Here is an 8,223-nt window from a genome sequence, read left to right as displayed (position 1 = left end):
TGGTTTCTGAGCCTGGAGGGCTGCCAGATTTCTAATGACAGACTTGGCATGTACACTGCAGTTGAAATGTCTCTAATGACGTCATCCAGTTCTGCGAAAACCTTTGAAATGGCTTACACACTGCGGGCATGGACGTAGCCTAAGCTGGAGTCCTCATGGCGACTTCCTGAGGTTCATACCCAGTCATCAAGCTGCAGTTTGTACGACTTCAGGGGGAAAAAATGGCATTTTAGTTCTCGGTGATTCCAAGTCAAAGGATAGGAGAAATTTAAAATGTTACTTTGAAGAACTACAGCCAAATATTTGAGAAAGCCAGAAAAAGTCAGGATCCAGTCCAGTTTTCTGGTGAGAAACAAAACCTCAAAGACAATTAACTGAAGTAGAGTCTAATATCCACAAGTGTATGTTATAATTACTATTGAAACATAATTTTTTTTAAAAGATTTTTATTTATTTCTTTTTTTTTTAGATTTTATTTATTTATCTTTAGAGGGGAAGGGAAGGAGAGAGGGAGAGAAATATCAATGTATGGTTGCCTCTCATACATCCGCTGCCAGGAACCGGGAACTGGGAACTGGCCTGACAGCTCAGGCATTTGCCCTGACTGGGAATCGAACCGTGATCGTGTGGTTCGCAGGCCCGCGCTCAATCCACTGAGCTACACCAGCCAGGGCTCTGGAACATAATTTTTCTTCTCTAAATCAGCCTCATTTTTACCAAGGATAGCACAAATAAGACTAATGTATTGGCAAAACAAGTCTCGTTCTCATAAATGTGGCCTTAAGTACAGCAAGAATCACCATCAATCACGTGGGCTCTTTTAAGTCTACTTTGCTGAAAGTTTTCATAAGGAATCCGCAGATCAAACTTTTAAAAAAAAGTTTATTTATTGATCTGAGAGACAGAGAGTGAGGGAAGGAGAGGAAGCGAGAGATGTCGGTTTGTTGGAAGCCCACCACCTTGGCGCATCAGACCACACTCTAACCAAGCAAGCTACCCGGCCTGGGCCAGCTTAAACTTTTGACGGCATCTCGAAGCTAAGAGGGCGAACTGTGTACTCACTATCAGTTTGCCTACAGTACACTTAGGTCTGGAGTAATTTTTCTCTTCTTGAGGTTCTCAAAATATCCTGATGTTCCTATACCTGTCAGAAAGTGACTTTTCTTACTCACCTGGTAAGGTCGTTGGGTACCCAGTAAGCAAGGTGCCAGGCCAATATTTCCAAGGGCTTCCGTACGTCCATCTTAATTCCTTAAAGCTGTCTGTTTGTACTGGATTCTATGCATGCCTCTCTCACACATGACACCCTGTCAAAGCCTTGTTATATAACCACTTTCCAACTGTGTCTTGCTATAAGAAAAACAGATTCTTACTGAACTTATGCAAATAATTATATTCCTATCAAAATAAGAAGATTCACTGAATGTTTCTCGAATCTGGAGGGCTTAAGTAGGGTGAAAAAAATAAACATTACAATTCTGCTCACAACGGTATAATTTACCACAATGCTCTAGGTCCTAGGTAGTTTAAGAGAAACAAGTTTTCTTATACATGAAAACCAAAATATTTTTAAATCAGCAATATTCAAAACAAAAATTAATTAAAATCATAGTCATGATCAGTTCATTTGACAAACAATTTTTAAAGGAGCTGGGTGAGTGGGGGACTAGACTCGGGCATGGGAGACTTTTCAGCAGCTTCTGCTTTTCAAAAGCTCTCTGTTCCTTTTTTTTTTTCCCCTTGACTTACTTGGTCTCAGGCAGCTGTGCGCTGTTTACATTCTTAATCATCCACAAAAGGGAATGGGGAATTGCCAAGGAGACTTAAAAACTTCCCTATCAGACTTTGAAAACCGAGCTTCCAATTTTGCCAAATTTCTGATCATGGAGTTATTAAATTCTCTTAAAATGTCCTTTCAAGTGCCCGCTAGGACAAACAGTAATTATTTCTGGCAGTGTTAAACAATTTTATGGACTCGATGGCATGTAAAGTTTATTACCTTCCAGAGTCATTCCCTCTGACAGTCAAAGGAACATGTCCCAGGCAGGCAGAAAGCTAATGCCAAGTCCTTAGACACGGGCATACATAGCTGCCCCTGGGAGAAAAGGGATCACAACCGATGGGTCTGGATCAGGAAGGACGGGACAATGGGAAATTTTATTTCCACCTTTCCTTGGGCTCAGGAAATATGGATAAACTTTCAAGGATCCTCCCTGGACTAAAAAAAAAAATTTTTAAATTATGGCTCTTAGCTTGGCCTTAGACCAAGGACTGAAGTTATAATTTCCCTGAGGGCCAACAGCAGTTTGGTAGAACCCTAGCTGAAAATGGACTTTGGCCCACATTTCTGTCCAGCCAAATTTGGGGGCTTGCAGCTTGATTACCCAGCCAAGTCCTTCGGACACATAACTTTTAGGTTGTCGCTCCTCCCTTTTGGGCCATCGCGGAGGTGCCAACAATCAAAATGAAGTTCAATCCCTTTGTGACTGCTGATCAGAACAGGAACCATAAAAGGCATTTCAGTGTGCCTTCCCACACTGGCAGGAAGATTATGTCTTTCCAAAGAGCTGCAACTGAAGTACAGTGTTTGATTCATGCCCATCCCAAAGGATGATGAAATGCAAGTTATGGAAGGACATCTCAAAGGACAGCAAATTGGCAAAGCAGTCCATGTTTACAGGAAGAAATGTGTCCTCTACATTGAATGAGTGCTATGGGAGACAGCTAATGGGACAACTGTCCATGTGGGCACTCACCCCAGCAATGTGGTCATCTCTACACTGACACTGGATGAAGACTGCAAAGAAACCCTTGAACATAAAGCAAACACTCGCCAAATGGGAAATAAAAGGGCAAATACAAGGAAGAAACAATTGAGAAGATGCAAGAACAATATAATCTTGTACACAACTGTACTTGAACAACAATTAAAATTAAATCTTTTTTTTTTAAACTTGGAGTAAAAATTTTTGGTTGTCTTTAGCAAAATTTTTGTCACATTTTTCTTCTTTTTTTCCTTAAGTGCTAGACAGTTATACATTCATGTCCTGATTTTTATAATATTCATAAATATCTGATGGCAAATAGGAATGGGTATGAGTGGACTTTGATTTTTGTTCTAATTTCTGTCCTTCCATCTTATTAAGGGAGTTTTAGTGGTTAGTCATTATACCAATATGAGAGTTTTCTTCAAAAAAATTTTGACTTAGAAGCTTTGCCAGTTCGAAGGATTCATTGTCTGGTTATTAATGGTAAGATCTACAGTGACTCAAACCAGTAATCCCTTTATCACCTAAGGAAGCAAGAAGCTTCCACAAGAGAGTGGGAAGGTTACAGCCCTCACAGATGCAAAAGTTCACTCCAGCCCTGGATGCTGTGGCTCAGTACTTGAGTAATGACCTATGAATTAAAGGGTCACAGGTTCGATTCCCGGTCTAGGGCACATGCCTGGGTTGCAGGCCAGGTCCCTAGTAGGGGGCTCACGAGAGGCAACTACACACTGACGTTTCTCTCCCTTTCTTTCTCTCTCCCTTCCCCTCTCTAAAAAACAAATAAATAAAATCCTTTAAAAAAGTTCACTCCATAGTGGTTTAGAAAGATTGGGGCTCTGTCTCTAAATAGCTGTTCCAAACCACAGGGAATCCTGTGTTTTCCTCCCTTTGAACAGAATAAGCTTTTAGATTCCCTAAACTTGGATCCACAGCCCCCAGGAGCATACGCACCCTCAGCTGGAGGAGATAATGGCCAACTCTACGAGGGATGGGACTAACAGGAAACAAGAGATTCAACCCAGATCTCTACTCCAGTCACGTTTGCCCAAGAAACTAGTTTCGCCAATATTCCTTCCTGCCAATTTTAATTTAGAAAGGAAAAAAATGCTCAAAACTTTTGCCTCCACTGGATCCCACAGGCAGGGATCTGGGCGTGTGCCTACAAGGTAAGAGCCGTTGCCTTCTTCCAGCCTGTGTCAGATGCCCCCAAGGTTGCACTTGCTGCCCCCGAAGTGGAACGTGTGGGGCTCCAGCCAGTAAATTTTCTTTTCTCCCAGCTGCCTGGCAAAAATTGTGCAGGCAGAAAAATAAGTACTTATTTCTTCTACTTTTCTAAGTTCTTCTGGCTGGACTAATAATCAAATTACCACAAGACAGATTGACAGGAGAAAATAACCGAACTGATCACGTGTGTACACATAGGGGTTCCAAAAGAACGTGAGACCCAAGGACAGGTTGGGCAGTGCAGGCTGAACTTGCCATCCTAAACTAAATGGGGCAGCATCGGGAGAGGTTGGTGCTTCACAGGGCAAGAAGGCAATTTACAAGGAGATGAAGAGTTAATGGTTGGTAAGCAGATATTTGTTGGACCATTTTAAAACAGTGGAACACAGAGGACTTTGACCAAACCAGCCTTGCTAGCTATCTCCCTATCAGGTACTGGTTCACACTGAACTAGAGTTACCTGTGATGGTATCTCCCTTCCTGGAACAGGTCCTCTCTCTGAATTCTTTTAGGTAGTTAGGGGAAGATCAGAGATCTGTCCTGAGTCTTTTGTTTCTCAGAACTAACCAGCTTAATCAATATCCCAAAAGGGCATATTTTGGGTTGGCAAACTCTGTCCCCTTCAATAGAGATGTGTGATTGATTTCCTTTGAAGTGATGACTATGACCAAGTGGTGGATACAAGTCCAAGAGAGATGTGGAAAAACAGGAGGCCCAGGCAGAACCCTGGTGTAAGGGAATTCTTTCATTTAGGGGGATGGAGGAGAAGTCAGCCAAGAAAAATAGAGAAGTTAGGAAAGTAGAGAACTGAAATGTGACATGGGCAAGGAAGACAAGGAAATAATTGGTCAGCAGCATTAGACACAGCTGAGAGAGGCCCAAAATAAAGAAAAATAGGGAGTACACACAGAGGGGGAAAAAGACCAAGAGAAAGTATGGTAAGGTTGGGAGGTTTTGGGGGGTTTTGTTTGTGTGTGTGTTTGTTTGTTTTTGGTGGGGGGGCAGTTATTTTGATTTTTAGGTAAGGAGTGTTGGAAACAACACAACAGGCCCACAATGGAGTTACTTATGCTGAGGTCCGTGTCAACAGACCAGAACCTGAGTCCAATTTCAGCTCTCCCAGAAGTGGCATCTTAAACCAGTCCATCAGAAGTGTCCTGGCAGTTAGGTGTTCTGCCTGACGGATCCCTGCTGTGCCCTAAAGGAAAGTGTCTTTGCAACAACCAGCCCACTTTGTTGCCTGTTACAACTCCCTTGTTCCTGCTCCGTTCTGCCTATAAAGGTCTTTCATCCTGTACATCTCTTCAGAGTTCCTTTCTATGTGCTAGATTGGGTACTGCCCAATTCATAAATCACTGAATAAAAGTATCTTCAAAAAGATATTTAAGTATATTTTATTGATCATACTATTACAGTTGTCCCAATTTTTTATTCTTTTGCCCCCCTCTACCCAGTACCCCTCTTCCCTCTAGCATTCCCCAACTTAGTTCATGTCCATGGATCATGCACATGAGTTCTTTGGCTTCTCCATTTACTATATCATCCTTATCTGTCTATTTTGTACCTACCAATTATGCTTCTTAATCCCTGCTCCATTTTCCCCTTTCTTTCCCTTCCCCCTCACAGCTGATAACATTCCAAATGATCTCCCTACCTGTGATTCTGTTCCTGTTCTGGTTGTTTGCTTAGTTTGGGTTTTTGTTTTGTTTTGTTTTAGATTCACTTGTTGATAGTTGTGAATTTGTTGCCTTTTTAACATTCATGGTTTTGATCTTCTTTTTCTTAAATAAGTCCCTTTAACATTTCATGTAATAATGGCTTGGTGATGGTGAACTCCTTTAGCTTTGCCTTGTATAAGAAGCACTTTATCTGCCCTTCCATTCATTTTGCTGGATAGAGCAATCTAAGTTGTAGATCCTTGTTTTTAATCACTTTGAATACCTCTTGCTAGAGAACTGCAAGATTTCACCACTTAAAGCGCCCACACAAATTTAGAACATACCCAAACCCACCCACTCTAGATTTACCACCAGGGCAGCAGCTAGAAAGGTACCAGTCACATATAGGAAGTGGGCAAAGTGACTGGAAATGGGGCAAGTGCCCAGTAAACCTCTAGAAGCTAGGCAGCAATACTGTCCTCTCTACAAGCCCTCCCCCGCCACACATAGCCACAGAGCAGTGAAGCAGGTTGCCCCACCCTGGCAAGTACCTAAGGTTCTGCCCCACACAATTTAAGTGTGCCGTGTTTACATTAGGTCATGCTACTAAGACAGGGAGTCAAAGCAGCTCCACCTAATACACAGAAACAAACACAGGAAAATTACCAAGTTGAGGAGACAAAAAAAGTATGGCCCAAATGAAAGAAGAGAACAAAACCCAAGAAAAAGAACTAAACAAAATAGATAGAGCCAAACTATCAGATGCAGAGTTCAAAATACTGGTGATCAGGATGCTCACAGAACTCACTGAGCACAGCAAGAACACAAAGGGAAAAATAAAGGTTACACTACATGAAGTAAAGAAAAATCTACAGGGAGCCAGCAGTGAAGGGGAGGAAGCCAGCATTCAAATCAACGATTTGGAACATAAGGAAGAAATAAATATTCAATCAGAACAGGGACAAGAAACAAGTATTCAAAAAAATTAGGATAGTATAAGAAGCCTCTGGGACATTTCCAAAAGTGCCAACATCTGAATTATAGGGATGCCAGAAGGAGAAGAGGAAGAGCAAGAAGTTGAAAACGTATTTGAAAAAGTAATGAAAGAAAACTTCCCTAATCTGGTGCAGGAAATAGACATACAATTCCATGAAGCACAGAGAGTCCCAAACAAGACCACACCAAGACACATCATAATTAAAATGCCAAAGGTTAAATATACAGAGAAAATCTTTAAAACAGCAAGAGAAAAGCAGATAGTTACCTACGAAGGAGTTTCCATAAGACAATCAGCTGATTTTTCAGAAGAAACTTTGTAGGCAACAAGAGACTCCCAATGAGATCTTTAAAAATTACTCAGTTGAATTTTGTTTTTTAGCAGTTGAGAAGAGCATAGCTTAGGCAGAGGAAAAGGAGACAAAAAGGAGTAAGGGAGTGAAAGGACTGGATGGTAAAAGTGTTGGGCTAATTGACAGCACAGAGTTGCAAAAAATAGGCTTACTTTCCCATTTACACTTCCATTTTCTTCCGCCAAAATAAGCAACTTTTAGGAAAGAACCAAAAGCTTTCATATTTGCACTCCAGAGAGAAATTACCCCTTATTCCTAATACCCATTCTCCCTTGATGACCCAGAGTGACAGAATCCCTGTGCACGGAGGGCCTTTCCCAGAGGAAACTATGGACACTACTATGACGACAGCATTCCCAGGGGATAAAACAGAACTAATGGGCGCAGCCTCTCGGTTAGTCCTCAAAATGAAGAGGCCTCTCCTTCACCCCCAGGTTCCTCTGCTTCACTGTGTGGTGTGTGGGTATGGTGGTCAATCATCTTGAACCATCTGAATGAGGACAACATTGCAGGGAGGGCAGAGAAGATAAAAGGAAAAGGTCCTGCATTCCTCTCGTAGTTGCAAAACAGAGCCACCATACCAGGCCAAAGAAGTAAACTTCCATCCCGTTTGAGGTGGTGCTGGTGCAGTGTTGCTGTGGAATACACTGTTCCTGTAGCCAAGCAGCCCAGGCTAATCCACACCCGGCACCTTGCAGAGCCCCTATTAGTTGCTTCCTCAAGATGGAAGGGGAGGAAGGAAAAGATTGACAGGGTCTGAGTCAGTAAAGAGACATTGAAAATGATAAGATAGGAAGTCAAAGAAATTTTGGTGTGACTAAGTCATAAGCACACAATTTTGTTTCCCTGTGTTTCCATTTCTTTGTACAAAGTCAGGCCTGCTATGATGAAAATCTCCAGTTTGATCTTGTTTCACTTTGCTGTTCATTTAGTGAAAAGCTTTATTATTATCACAAGTCCAGTCTTAAATGAGGCAAGAATTTTCTTCTTTGGTTTATGGTCTTTTATTCTGAGATGCCTGAGGCTTACAAGTGTTCCAAAGGATTTTCAAATCCTGATCTATTGATACCAATTCTAAGTCATTGACAGAGTGCATACTAATATCACTCTAAAAGTGGGCACCCAGGGCAGTACTGTCCCCATAAATAGCTAAATATTAAATGCTAAACAAGGAAATCAAAGATGGTAAGTGACTTGCTCCAGGTCCCAGCTAGTTAGTGC

General features: G+C 41.7%; 1 pseudogene; it reads left to right on the top strand.

Annotated features, from left to right (window-relative positions):
- The first annotated feature begins 1,680 nt into the window (after positions 1-1,680).
- LOC118978405 (60S ribosomal protein L26-like) lies at positions 1,681-2,920 on the top strand (annotated as a pseudogene).
- Positions 2,921-8,223: the final 5,303 nt, after the last annotated feature.

The sequence above is a fragment of the Sturnira hondurensis genome, unplaced genomic scaffold (assembly GCF_014824575.4).
Source record: "Sturnira hondurensis isolate 20B ecotype Veracruz unplaced genomic scaffold, ASM1482457v3 Scaffold0021795, whole genome shotgun sequence".
Lineage (NCBI taxonomy): Eukaryota > Metazoa > Chordata > Mammalia > Chiroptera > Phyllostomidae > Sturnira > Sturnira hondurensis.
The sequence above is the reverse complement of the archived record's forward strand: the minus strand, read 5'-3'. Positions and strand labels throughout refer to the sequence as shown.